Source organism: Trachemys scripta, chromosome 7, assembly GCF_013100865.1.
Source record: "Trachemys scripta elegans isolate TJP31775 chromosome 7, CAS_Tse_1.0, whole genome shotgun sequence".
Taxonomy (NCBI): domain Eukaryota; kingdom Metazoa; phylum Chordata; order Testudines; family Emydidae; genus Trachemys; species Trachemys scripta.
The window spans coordinates 107,664,448-107,678,669 of NC_048304.1; the positions used below are offsets into that span (position 1 = coordinate 107,664,448).

General features: G+C 52.8%; 1 long non-coding RNA gene across 1 annotated transcript; it reads left to right on the forward strand.

Moving 5' to 3' along the window:
• Nucleotides 1–9,292: 9,292 nt before the first annotated feature.
• On the forward strand, nucleotides 9,293–13,920 carry LOC117880109. Its single transcript, XR_004646478.1, has 3 exons — nucleotides 9,293–9,342; nucleotides 10,075–10,106; nucleotides 13,484–13,920. It is a non-coding gene; the product is annotated as an uncharacterized LOC117880109 (long non-coding RNA).
• Nucleotides 13,921–14,222: the final 302 nt, after the last annotated feature.

Here is a 14,222-nt window from a genome sequence, read left to right on the forward strand (position 1 = left end):
GCAGGAGGGAGGGTGGCAGATTCCCCAGGGTGCTGCCATGCAGGGGTAATCCCAATGAGCCTGTTGGGGATAGGGATCAGTTCCTCATGGCCAGAGGGGGCCTGGTGCTTTACAGACCCCAAACACCTCATGGTTTTATCCTTTTCAGGCGCCATCACAACAGAAGATGCCCAGGGGCCTTTGGTCTGAGCCCAGTGGGACTCGCTCACTTTCCCGCACTCTGTGAGGGCGGCTCTGTCACTGCTCAGACCCCCAGCTCTTGGGCTTCAGAGCCAGGGTCCCCTGGAGAACGTCAGAGACGCAGAGAAAGAGTCATAGAGACACCAGCTGGGCCAGAAATATCACAGTGTGAGAGATTCTTCAATCCCACATCACAGCCTGTGACCCCCCCCCCGACCCCGCTGGGCTGCTAGCTCGGCGTCAGGCTGGGCAGAGCTCACTGCTGGGCAGGGAAAGAGACATCTGCACAGGGGACTCTGCAGATGTTCAGGGCGCTGTCAGCTCATCCTGTGGTTCCCTCTCTGTAGAGCAGCTGGACTGGGTGTGCAGAGAGTGGCTGAGCAGAAGCCGCTGCTCCTCTCCCTTCGCTCTCCTGAGCAGCACCTGGTCGCTGTCTAGTCCTGCAGTGTCTAATTCTGCCCGGGGGTTGGGCTGGAGGAGGGAGGCAGGATTCAGCCCAGGGTCCAGGCCCAGCAGGGGGTGGGACACTCTGTGAGATCAATGAAGCCCCTGCAGCCTGTTTCCCAGCCTGTGTCTCTGACACTTGCCCTGTGTTTTCGGGCCCATCCCAGCCAGGCTCTCCCCACACTGGGACACAAACAGCCCCTGTGCGTTGGCTTCCAGGGCCAGAAGGGACGTTAGCTCAGCCAGTCTGACCTGGACAGCCCAGAGACTCCCCCAGCCCCCTGCATTGAGCCAATACCTCGTGTGGGACCAAAGCCTCTCCCAGGAAGGCTCCAGCCTGGCTCTGACACCATCAGGTGATGGAGAATCCCCCCTGCCCTGGGTGGTTTGTCCCAGTGTTAATCACCTGCCTGGCTAGAAATTGGGGCCTGTTTCTCACTGGGACTTGTCTGGCGTCAGCTGGGCCCAGGTTCCCCAAGGCTCAGCCTGTTCCCAGCATTAGAGGGGGGAGGACCGTGATGGGAAGGGTTTGTGGGAGGTGGGAGCTTTGGGTGAATAGCCCCAAGTCACTGGAGCCTGGGCTGTGGGCTCAGCTCTGACGTAGCATTGTCAGCCCTAGAGCTCAGAGCCCATCACCAAGGGGGGCTGGACAGGTGGGGACTGGCTGCCCCAAGCGCCCCCGTGAGGGAGCAGGGGGTGGATGGAGCCCAGCTCCCCTAACGCCTGGGGACTGGACAGCGCCACCTCCCCAGAGGCAGCAGCGTGTGGCCCAGAGGTGACAACTAAGGGCTCCTCAGGCGACACACGGCCACAGCTGGTGTCCCAGCGGGTGACCTCCCAGCGCCTGTGCAGGACATGGCTCACACGCGAGGGCAGGCAGCTGGGGGCTGTCTGGCCCCACTCTGCACGGAGAAGGAGCTGCCCTTTCTCACCTGCTCCGGGTCCTTCAGCACCTGGGGCCAGATTCAGGAGCCCAGTGATGGAGACGGGCCCCTCGTGTGACTGACAGAATGCGCAAGGGAGTGAGGTGCCTAACTCTCATTGGCTGCCAACAGGAGTCAGGTGCCCAGCCTGCCTAGGAGCTCTAGTGAATCCCACTATGTGCCTGGCTTCAGCGCTAGGTGCCTAAATGCCTTTGTCACCCTGGCTCCTGGTGCAGAGAGGCAGGATGGCCTAGTGGACAGAGCACTGGCCTGGGAATCAGGTGTTCTGAATCCTGTTCCTGGCTCTGCCCTGCTGGGTGACCTTGAGTCAGTGATATTCCCACCTTCCTGTGCCTCAGTTTCCCCATCTGTTTCCCTCCTGCGTAAAGCACTTTCACATCTCTGGATGAGCAAGGTATGATTATTGTTAAACCCTCCAGCCAGGCCAGGCCTGTGCTCCCCTCTGTTACTAAATCAGGGGACTGTTTTTACTGATGTATTTGATGTGTGTTTGATTCTCAGGCTTCCAGCGCTAAATAAAGACGCTGTGGCTGGTGGGGTGTATGTGTATGGGACAGGAAACGGGGAGCAGTGATGCTCAGACGTGAGGACAGGACGGGGCAGAGCAAAGAGGGGACGGAACATACCTGCAGCCTAAGCCATAGGTCCCTGATGGGGATTCAGACAGAGACAGTGTCTGGGTTCACAACCCAGCCCTGAGGGGCTGACGGAGACTTTGAGAAGGGAGAGGAGCCTTCCACCCTGAGCCCTAAGACAGAGCACGGGGGAGAGGGGGGAGGTTGTGCTCTCCCCTCAGTGTAAGGAGCAGAGGGGGCAGGAGTCACCGCAGATTGTCCCCTCCCGACCCCGTCAAGAGCAGAAGCTGCTGGCTGTTACCACCCTGATCCAGTCCCACCCACTGTCCCGATGATCCTGTCTCTGTGTGTCTTGCTGTCCGGTGAGTATCTGGGACCCTGCGCTAATTCGTAGGGCGTTGGGAGGAAACAGAACCGAGAGCAGCCCCTGGCCCAGACTGTCGGCAAATCCCCTTTAGTGGCAGGAGGGTTGTTCTGTTGCGATGTTCGGGGGAATGGGACTGTCCCAAACCAGCACAGGGCCAGCACTCGGTGCTGGGGATGGCCGAGGCTAGCAGTCAGCCCAGGCTGGGGTTACAGTCACAGCTTCATAGAGTTTAAGGCCAGGAGGGACCATTAGCCCATCCAGTGTCTGACCCCCTGTTAGCCCAGAGCAGAGAACTTCCCTCAGCTCCCCTGCACTGAGCCCAGTCACTTGTGTTTGACTAAAGCATCCCCCAGAAAGGCCTCTGGCCTGGCCGTGACTACCCCACTTCCCTGGGGAGCTGGCGCCGGAGGTTAATCCCCCGCATGTGGAGAAACTGCTGCCTCCTTTCTCACTGGAGTTTGCCCAGACTCTGCATCCAGCCCTTGGGTCTGGTTCTGCCTGTCTCTGGTGCACTGAGGAGCCTGTCAGCACCTGGGGTTTCTCCCCTGGAAGGAGATTGGACACCGTGATCAGCCCAGCTGTCTGACCAGCTCCACACACGGAGCTCCCCCGGCCTCTCCTGTGAGGCCTCTTCGCCAGCCCTCGTAGCATTTTTCTGGCTCTGCTCTGCTCCCGCTGCACTTTTCCAACAGCCTTTTAAACTGGGGTCCCAGAACCAGACACGGGATCCAGTATCGGCCTCACCAAAGCCACACGCCGGGGGAAATCCCCTCCCTGCTCCTGCTCCCTGCTCCCCTCCTTACACAGCCCAGGGGCACATCAGCCCTGTTCCCCAGCGGCGCCCTGGGAGCTCATGTCCAGTTTCTTGTCCCCTGGCACCTCTAAATCCTTTCCCGGGTCCTTGCTGTCCCGGCCCAGGCCCCAGGCTGCAGGTCTGGCCGGCGTTCCTTGTTGGGAGCTGTGACCTGGCATTTGACTGTATTCAAACCCCTGGCGTGTCACTGGGCCCAGCTCCTCATGCCAGGCACAAGGAGTCAGGACGGGCTGGGCTCGGGGGAGGATGCTCATGGGATGGCAGCTCAGGCTGGAGGCAGAGAGAGCAGGGAGGGCCATTGCCATTGGAGGATGAAGGATTATCGGGGTCCAGACCCAGGGCTCCTTGTTACCAACAGGCCAGAGACACTAAGCTGGGATCCAGGCTGGGCTCCGATTCTGGATTCCCCCAGAATTCGGGGTTCTGGGGCTCGGGGTCAGACTCTTTATAGAGTCAGGCCCAAGTCACACAACTTGGATCCACCCCCAGATCTGTGTTTTTGGGAGAGGACCCAGGGGTCAGGGCTCTGCACAGTGCCTGGCACAGCCTCATGGAGCAGGCGGGGGTGCCCCTGGTGGGACGGGAGGAGCTGAAACCGGGGCCTGTGCAGGGGAAACTCTAGCCCGGTACTGAACACACATCACCTTTCTGTTCCCAGCACTGAGTCCCAGCAGCCAGGAGATCTGCTCAGCTCCCGGTGAGTCCATCTGTCTGTCTGTCTGTGCCAACTCTACCCATGGCATTTACTCCTCTGTCTCCAAGGCATCCAGCCACACCCCTTGGGCTGCTCCTTGCTCAGTGCAGTGCCAGCGGATGGGGCTGTGTGGGATCCGAGCAGGTCTCCTGACCATCCCCTCCCAGCCGTGTTGCCTGTCAGCTCTGCTCTGTCCAGGGGCCAGTGTGACACGTGGGTGAGAGAGTCATGTCCACAACCCATCCCACCCTGGGCACTGGCCCTGGTAAGCAGAGAACTCCACGGCTTTAACCCCAAGGTATTTACCTTCCCATGGCCCCAGCTTCCAGCCCCTCACCTCTCTCCTGGCTGTACTGCCCTGACTGCATCAGTGGGGTGTCCGCACTGGGGCCTTTTGTTCTAGGAGAGTGCGCAGCGCCAGACAATGGGAACCCAGCCCAGCCGAGCCCTTAAGCTCTTATACAACCCAAATTAACCCACTTAATAAAGCTTCCGGTCACCAGAGAGAGCTCGTCCCCACATCGGCCCAGCTGGCTGTAATCAGAGCCTCCATGTGAGACATGGCACAGATCCGCCTTCCGTTTACCTCCTGCCCCACCCACAGCGCTGGGCATCACTGACAGTTCTGAACCATTCCCCTTCCCAGGCACTCTCCGGGGCCCCATCCTCTACCTGAGCCAGATGTCCGCCCGGCCAGGGGACTCCGTGCGGCTCCAGTGCTCTGTGTTCTCCAGGGCCCTGGCCACCCGCATCATCTTCTGTAAGGACGGGAAGGAGGTTTCATCCCGGAGGGGCATATTGCGAAAACTCACCTACGACTTTGACCATGTGGTGTCTGGGGGTAGCACCGGGAATTATTCCTGTGGGTACGAGATCAAGGACAGCAACAACCGGGTGATCAGATCCCAGCTCAGCCCTGCCCAGCACCTAAGTGTCACTGGTAAGGCGTGTGTGTGTGTGTGTCCCATCTCAGCCCTGCCCAGCAACTCAGGGAAAGAGGAGTTCATGGCACAGTGAGAACAATTACATGAAAACCCCCTGAAAATACAAATGCTGAAATTCATCCATTTTCAAAACCTGAAATTAAAAATTTCTAATAAAACATCTTTGTTCAAAGCTTGTCACAGGAAACTGCCCCCGCCCTCCACCCATCTCAGCTCGGATGGCTCAGCCCTGGCAGCTGGGAGATGGGAACATCATAGAAATGTCAGGCTGGAAGGGACCTTAAGAAGTCATCGAGACCAGTCCCCAGCACTGAGGCAGCACCAAGTAAACCTAGACCATCCCTGACAGGGGGTTTGTCCAACCTGTTCTTAATAAACTCTGACAATGGGGATTCCACAACCTGCCTTGGATGCATGTTCCAGAGCTTAACTTCCATTGTCATTAGAAAGTTTTTCCTTCTATTGAACCTAAACCTTCCTTGCTGCAGATTAAGTCCATTACTTCTTGTCCTACCTTGAGTGGGCACTGAGAACAATTGATCTCCATCCTCTTTATAACAGCGCTAAATGTATTTGGAGACTGTTATCAGGTCTCTCCTCAGTCTTCTTTTCTCAAGATTAAACATGACCAGTGTTTTTAACCTTTCTTCCTAGGTCAGGTTTTCTAAACCTTTGATCATTTTTGTTGCTCTTCTCCAGACTCTCCAATTTGTCCACAACTTTCCTAAAGTGTCACACCCAGAACTGGACCCTGTACTCCAGCTGAGGCCTCACCAGTGCAGAGCAGAGCGGGACAATGACCTCCCGTGTCCTACATACAACATTAGCCCTTTTCACAACTACATCTCACTGCTGACTCAGATTCAGTTTGTGAGCCACTCTAACCCCAGGCCCCTTTCAGCAGCACGGCCACCAGCCAGTTACTGCCCATGGTGTAGTTGTGCTAGGGCAGCGTATGGGCCTGGAGTGGGGCCATGCTCTGCTCTGATCTCTTGTGTATTTATTGCCTAGGTGATAACTCCAGCAGTGGTGGTGTCGGGGGTTCCTCCCCACAAGGTAAATGCTTCTGAGGCATTTCTTTATTCTGGGGTCTCTATTTAGGGAAAAGTGGAGCCTGAGCTGGGCAAAACCCAGTCTGAGTGTAATCGCCGTGACGATGTCTCTTTGGTATTTATTGCCTAGGTGATGACTCCAGCAGTGGTGGTGTCGGGGGTTCCTCCTCACAAGGTAAATGCTTCTGAAGTGTTTCTTTATTTTGGAGGCTCTATTTAGGAGACGGTGGGTCCTGGACTGGGCAACCCCCAGTCTGAGTGTGATCGCTGTGGCGATGGATGTAGAGGAAACACACAATGACAAAACAGGGTGACAGGCTCGTCCAGTGCGGCACATTCTTCCTGCAGCTCTCCCAGGCTTTAACCAGCATTGCTGAGCTGGACAACATTGTTGCAGGGCAGGAAAATGGCTCTTTCAAAGGGGAAATCCCAAACCCTTCTGATGGGAAAGAGTTTCCTCTGGAGTTCACTGACCTCCTCTGCTAAACCGGCAGTCAGTGAATTATTTCCTCCCTCTGCATTCACTGTATTTGTTGTTGTTCTGAGAGGAGGCACCAGAGGCATCATCACACCTGGGCTCACAAGTTCTGTCTCTCTGTGTAATTAGTTATTTACGATCTGTGCTCCAGTCCTGGAACAGAGGTGTCACAAACAGCATGCAGGCAAACCCCTCTTTAAGGAATCTCATCCCAGCACCAGTGCCCAGTTCCCAGGCAGCAACCGTGTCCCAGGAACTGACTGTTTGCCCCAGCTGCCCCCAAAGCACCTGCATCAACAGACCAACACCCAAGGGGTATGCCTGCAAAGGCTGAGTGCAGCGCTTGTATGGCAAGGAAAAATGGTTTAGTAATAGCATGACCTAGTGACTCCTGCCAGGGTGACACTAATGTTAGCTGTGCCTCAAGAGCTGCTGGGAACACGGCATTTCTGTCCTGTGAGAAATCCTGAATCAGGATGAAAAGTCAAAATTTCAGATTTTTCAAGGAACAGAAATTCAGCAACATTTTGATTCTGAAAGACTGAAGAGCCGTGTCAAAAGGCTTTGATTTTGAAGAAACAGCCTTTTCTGATAGAAAACTCTTCCGCTGGGTATTTGTAGACCAGCTCTGCACACGGCTCTGCATGCTGTACAGATCTCTGGCCCTCACTCAGGAAAGCTCTCAAGTGTGTGCTCCAGTCCAACCCTATCCAGGACAGCACCTATGTATGTGCTTAACTTTAAGCACCTGCTACAGTCCTTAAAATGGTTGTTTGAAGTTAAGTTTGTACCTTGGTGCTTTCCTGAATAGTGATACTTCCCTGAAGCAGGGCAGTTCCCACAGGGATGTTTCCTGCCTTGAGGAGCNGATTCTCAGTGAAGCCCCTGACTCTCAGACCTGGGGCTTTACGTAGAACATGAAATGCCATCAGATTGCCACTAAAATTGTCAGACTTGGCCACACCGCTCCCAGGGCAGTCACTGGGGCTCGTGGAGGAGAGAGCTGGGCTGGGCTATGGGGACAGTCTCTGTGTTAATATGATGATAAATTTGGGCTGTATCTCTCAGTTTCCATCTCTCTCTCTCTCTCTGCCCACGAGAAAACGTGTCCTCATCTCTGATCACATTGTCTCACTGCTTCCAGTTGCGTCTCTACCAAGGGAACAAAGGTAGGAAGAGATTATTCCCTCTCCCATCTCATTTCCTTTCTGGGTCCCTTATGTCTGCCTCACGGAAGGGCCGGCAGCTGAGTAGCTCAGCTCTCCTGATGCTGGGGGTTTCAGTCTGTTCTGCAAGAATTTTTGAAAAGGCCAGGGAAGGATGAACTCCCTGGTTGTGGTGGCATCTGGGGGTTAGGAGGAGACACTTTCAGGAAGGGGTTTGCCAGAGTGACGTGTTCCCATCTAATTCACTGGCAGTAGAGTGAACGTGTTGAAAGTGACCCTGCTTCACACTCAGGGGGTGTTGGGGCTGATCAGCCACAAAACGACACCTACCGAACCAGCCAGTTCCCTAGAACCGGGTCTGTTCTTCTGGGGCAGGGCTGGGAGTGGCCAGGCCTGGCTGGGAACCAAGGGTCTCCAGTCCATCCAGCTGCTGTGGGTAACACCCAATTATAACTCCATCAGCTGCATCTGGTTTAGTGCCAGGCTTGCTGCGTCCACACACGGACTTGCCCCAAAACACCCACAATGGGTTCCCAGCTGGACACAGAGAGGGAAAGGTGCATGGGGAGACTAAGGGCAGTTTCCAGGCTCTGCCAGTGTCCGGCCCAGCCTGGATTCTCAGTGCAGCGACTCTGCCAATAAAACTGGTGGGGGCACAGGGAATACGACTCACAGACCCTGGATACTGGGAGCACTCACCCCGATTCTCAACAGTGTATGTTCCCTGCCTGCCTCCTGTGCCCCATCCTATAGGGCTCCTTAGCTGCCTCTCCCCAAATATTCCCTCCCTCCCTCCCTCCTCCTGACATATAACCAATCTCTCCTCCCAAACACCCCCACCCTGTCCCCCTGGGACGTGGGAGCTGGTTAGCCGACTGGGCCAGAAGTGGGGTCTGAAGCTGCATTTTCACACTGTGCAGAGTTGAGCCTTAACGATGAACATTCCGTCTTTCTACATTGTGAGCAGCCCTGGGCCAAAATTCCAGTTTTATTTGAATGAAAAAAATTCAAATAAATAATTTTCTTCAAAAATTTTCACAAAAAATGTTTTTCTGACAAAATAATTGAAAGTGAAAAAAAATATATTCATTCAAAAGAAATTAAAATGAGCATTTTGTTTAAGCCTTTTTCATTGAAAATTTCATTAAGTAAGATGGTTTTGGCCAAACATTTGATTTTGGTTAAACTATTGTTCATGAAATAAAATTCTGTGGAAAAATGTCACCCAGTTCTAACTTTGTGAAAACGACCGAGTTCTCTTCAACTTCTGTCCTGAGATGTCAGGGGTTTTCGGTTCCCCCCCAATCTTAACTCCATGCTGACCTAGTGAGGTTTTGGTTAGTTGGTTTCTTGGCCATTTTGCTGAAGTAGAACAGGATGTTCAAGTCTCAGTTTTATTAGACTTTCCCTGCATAAATAGTGAAGCCACCATGTTCTCTGATTACCCAGAAGTAGGGTTTGCTGCCTTTCCCCTGAGTGTGAGCTGAATGGAGATGTAAGGTCCTAACAGGAGAACCAGCCATGGGAAGAAATCTCCTCACAGCTGGATCTCTGAAAACAGACTCAGTGTCACCAAGGTGACCGAGAGAGCACGAGGTGTCACTGATACCCCCTGTCCTTATTACTCCCCACAGGGAACAAGTCCAGCACGACACCAGCAACACTCCTGAAGATCGTATTGAATGTAAGAGCTTTTGGAGAGTATTGGGATTACAGGGGTCACCTGCACATGAGGGAGAAAGGCGGGAGTTGGGGGTAAATGTGTTAATTGATGGGGGTTGGACAGATCCCAGGTCAGACTGTCTGGCCAAGAGTTACAACAACGAACTGCCTGTGATCAAAGTGAATGAGGAGAAAAAGTTCTCGGGCTCCCAGGGCTCGTGCATCTGAGTCCCTGAGGTTCCTTCGTCCCACCCCTTTGCCTGTAATCCCCAGTCCTGCATTGCCATGGCTTAGGGGACTGAGCCAAAGTGTTACCACTTCCTGTCCTTCATGGAAAGAACACATTCCAGGGAAAGCTCCCATTAGAAAGTGTTCCAGCCCCTTCCCTGGGAGCTGGGTGCAAGTGAGCCTCATGGGAGCTGTAGTTCAGATGCCACATGCTCCTGGTCTCTTTGAGCTGTGCCCTCTGGCTCTCCCATGATACACCACTTTCTCCCCTCTTGGAGAAGGGATGTAGTACAGACAGTTTCCACTGAACATCTTCAACAGCCGCATTAAATCCTTCTGCTTCAGTCTCCCCTAGCAACCCTGATCAGGATCAGGCTCCATTATGCTCAGTGCTGCCCAGGGGGAGCCCTGCCCTGGCTGGGGGAGAGGTGGAAGCCGTGGGGTTATAATTCGTGCTCAGCGAGGTGCCTTCCCTTACAGACATTTACACCCACGTGACAATGTGTAACTGTCCTTCTCTCCCCAGATGCCTCCGTGAATTGGCCGGGAAGCTCTGGGGTGAGTCTCAGCTTTTATTCATGACAAGGTGAAGTGATAGAAAAGAGCGATTTGTTTGCCTGTTCCAGCTTGGCAGGGACCCTTGGGCTTGGAACATGGATTTACTCAGGATTCCCAGGATTCAGGTTGTGTCTGTTACCCTGGTCTCACTGCTGCTGACCCAGATCTCCACCCAGGTACCAGGAGCAGGCAGCTGCCTCCCACATCTGCTGTTAGCCTGGCCAGTCAGGCTCTGACCACCACAGACAAGCATCCAGGCAAGAGGAAAACATCCTTCCCGAACTCCACACCACAGTGATAGGGGAGAATCCCCCATGGACTGAAAATCTATCCGGCTACAGAGGGGCTTCCCCCCACCAGCCTCTGCAGTCAGACAAACAACCAAGGCAGAGATGTTCAAGGTTTTAAAGTTCCCATTGAAACTCCTGGGAACTGGATGATGAAATCCCCCAGGCAGGTTTGAAAACCTCTGGAATGTTACCCAAGTAGGAATCAGCTCTAGTGAGATGGATCCTATCAGTGAAGCCTCAGCGCCACTCGCTGGTAACCCTCCCCACCATGGGCCTCCCAAAGGGGAAGGAAGACAGACAGTGGGTGAAATCCTGGGAGTTTCCCAGTGACTTCAATGGGGGCAGGATTTCCTCCAATGGGTCTCCGTGCGATGTAGGTGTCAGTGAGGCGTGCACGGTCTCACACTGCTAGCAGCAGCTGTGCGGTAGTGCACACACCCTGGGTATTATGTTAGTGGCAGGGAAAGCTGCTAACACAGAGCTTCTGTCCCCCAATTGCTTCCTTATGATAATTATTTAGCCACACTCCAGCTGACATTGGCAATGAACAATAACCCTGGATTTTTATTTCTCTTCCTCTAAAGATCCATGGGAGGAGTTTGGGTCACTGTCATAGTATTTTTATTATTTTTCATATGTATCATTTTCTTGAGTGTTTAAAGCAGTGTCACAAAGAGAAGAGCTGTGCGCTGCTATCATGATGGCATAGCTGGTCTCCTCGGAGTTAAGGTTGAAGTTAGCATTCTGTCATTGCTCTTATTTTCACACACACCTCCACAAACCCATTCCAGAGAGTATGACATTTGATTACCATGTCTCATCACTATGTAGATCTTGTCCTGAAAGTTTTGGGGAAACAACTCCAGTGATCTCAGAGAGAGGGAATTCCATTCACTTTCCAGAGATTTTCCTAGAATTACTTTGGCTGTTCTTATGCATTAATAATCTGGATGATGATTGCACCCTCAGCAAGTTCGTGGATGACACTAAACTGAAGGGAGAGGTAGATAGACTGGACGGTATGGATTAGGCACCATAGGGACCTAGACTAATTGGAGGATTGGGCCAAAAGAAATCTGATGAGGTTCAACAAGGACAAGTGCAGAGTCCTGCACTTAGGACGGAAGAATCTCATGCACTGCTACAGGCTGGGGACCGACTGGCTAAGCGGCAGTTATGCAGAAAAGGACCTGGGGATTACAGTGGAAGAGAAGCTGGATATGAGTCAACAGTGTGCTCTTGTTGCCAAGAAGGCTAATGGCATATTGAGCTGCATTAATAGGAATATTGCCAGCAGATTGAGGGAAGTGATTATTCCCCTCTATTTGGCACTGGTGAGGCCAAATCTGGAGTATTGCATCCAGTTTCCCCCCCTCCCCGCCCCCCGAAAGGATGTGGACAAATTGGAGAGAGTCCAGCAGAGGGCAATGAAAGTGATTAGGGGGCTGGAGTACATGACTTACGAGGAGAGCTGAGGGAACTGGGGTTATTTAGTCTGCAGAAGAGAAGAGTGAGCGGGGATTTGATAGCAGCCTTCAGCTACCTCTAGTGGGGTTCCAAAGAGGATGTTGCTCGGCTGTTCTCATAGATGACAGAACACGGAGCAATGGTCTCAAGTTGCAGTGGGGGAGGTCTAGGTTGGATATTAGGAAACACTATTTCACTAGGAGGGTGGTGAAGCACTGGAATGGGTGACCTAGGGAGATGGTGGCATCTCCATCCTTAGAGGTTTTTAAGGTCAGGCTTGACAAAGCCCTGTCTGGGATGATTTTGTTGGGGATCGGTCCTGCTTTGAGCAGGGGGTTAGACTGGATAACGTCCTGAGGTCCCTTCCAACCCTAGTCTTCTATGATTCTATGCTAACAAATGCTGATTTATCCCTTAGAGTTTGTAGTCGTTGGCTGTAGGACAGAGTACTACTTGCAGAGATTTTTGAGACTCATGTGAATTCCGAAGCTGGTTTAACCCTCTCAATATTATACATATTGGTTCTTGAAGCGTGGTAGTCACCCCGCTCCTGCGCGGAGGGGTTAAAAGCAGCCCTGGAGAGGGCTGTGGCTGGGGAAAGGCTGATTGGGGAAGCAGCCACATCAGGCCACAGCTGGCCCTATAAAAGGGCTGTGAGCCAGGCACTCAGGAAACACTCTCTTTAGCCTTTTGAGAGAGAAGGACCTGGCTGCCTAGGAGCTGAGCAGGGTACCTGAGGTGGAGCAGTGCTGGGGAAGGGCAGAGGGAGCTGGGGAGCTCCAGCCTAGCAAAACCCCAGGCTGCAGGACTAGTTAAGGGCCCACAAAAGGCACTGGGGCTGCAGAGGGGCAGCTCAGAAATATACAGAGAGAGCTGGTCCAACCCCTCTTGCCGATGATGAGTGGTTTACAGACTGCAGTCTGCCCCAGGGAGTGGGGCTAGATGATGACTGGCAGTCCTCACTGAGGTGAGGTGAGGTCAGGATAGGGGGTTGGGGGTTCCCCTGGGAGGGGAGACCCAGAGTGAGGGTGTGCTGCAGTGGGCAGAACCCCTGGACAAAGGGTACCGGGGTCCGGGAGGGACACGGGGGCCAGCAGCAGGTGAGACACCGACCTCCAGAAGGTGCTCTGGGCTGGAAGAGCTAATTTCCAAGATGCCCAGCAGGAGGCGCCGTGCCGGTGATTCATCACTCCGCCACAGTTCTCCTTTGACCCAAGCAGTTAGCCAATAATCTAGGTCTTGTGCATAGTAAGATTGAAAGGTGAAAGTGATGACAGAGACAGGTATGTTCATAGATCCAACTCCATTTATTTACCTAACATTTTCTTTGATCCCAGCTCAAAGCCTCTTTCCAGTCAGCACTTTGCCCAAAAGCTCTCTTTCCAACTCGGGGGCGAAAAAAGGGCCAGACCAAGGCTGGGGAGGGGGAAATCTGAGCTGCATGCCTCAGATAGGTTAATGTAGGAAGTGAGGCTGATAGTGTTTCCCAGCCTAGATGCCCCTTAGAACTGCCCCTGATGTACATAAAGCAGTGCTATCAGATGGACATTTTATGGATTCATTTCTCTGGTTTTAAGCTGGCTTAGTAGAAAAGTAACATTACTGTGTTTTATCTTAAAGCATCCACCGCGTCAGGGAGAAGAGACGCCAACATACACAGCGATCACTCTGCAGCGGGACAGATGTCATTAATGCTCCATTGCTGAAATGCAGTGCTCATCACAGCCCAGCCACATCAAAGACCCTCCTGAAATCAGAAGCAACTGTAGCAGCTGTGCAGTAAGAAAGTGAGAGACCTTCTCTGGGGCCACAGCTAGACCATGCACAGTGACCTGAAGTGCTGTAGGACACTAGAATATTCTTAGGGCAAATGCTACTTGTTTTTCTTTTGGAAAAAAGTTTCTTCTGAATAAAATTGGGGGAAAAAACCCAAACTCCATATTCCTACCCCCTGACTCTTAATATGGACAACTCACTCCGAAGTCCTCTCAGCTCTGTTTAGAGATTCCATTGCCAACCCAAAGTGTACAAAAATCATGAGGCAGCTCCCCCAAAATCCCAAGATTAACTCAAGAATTCATGAGGTGTTTCTTTTAATTATGCATTTTGCTTGCTTTTATTGGACTTCTGGTGTTTGACCTTTTGGAGGTCAGGTTTTCCAGGTGTTCTTCACAATCAGGAGGGCTAGAAATGTACATATTTCAACAAAACCCAAGATTTTCACATAATCCCAGCACCTCAGGAGTTGGGCTTTAAGAAAAACAGTGAATATTATGAGATGTGCTGTGAAATCATGAGAACTGACAACAGCGTCAGGGTCACCTTTGAATTTTCAGATGTGTTTAATGTCATGTTTAAT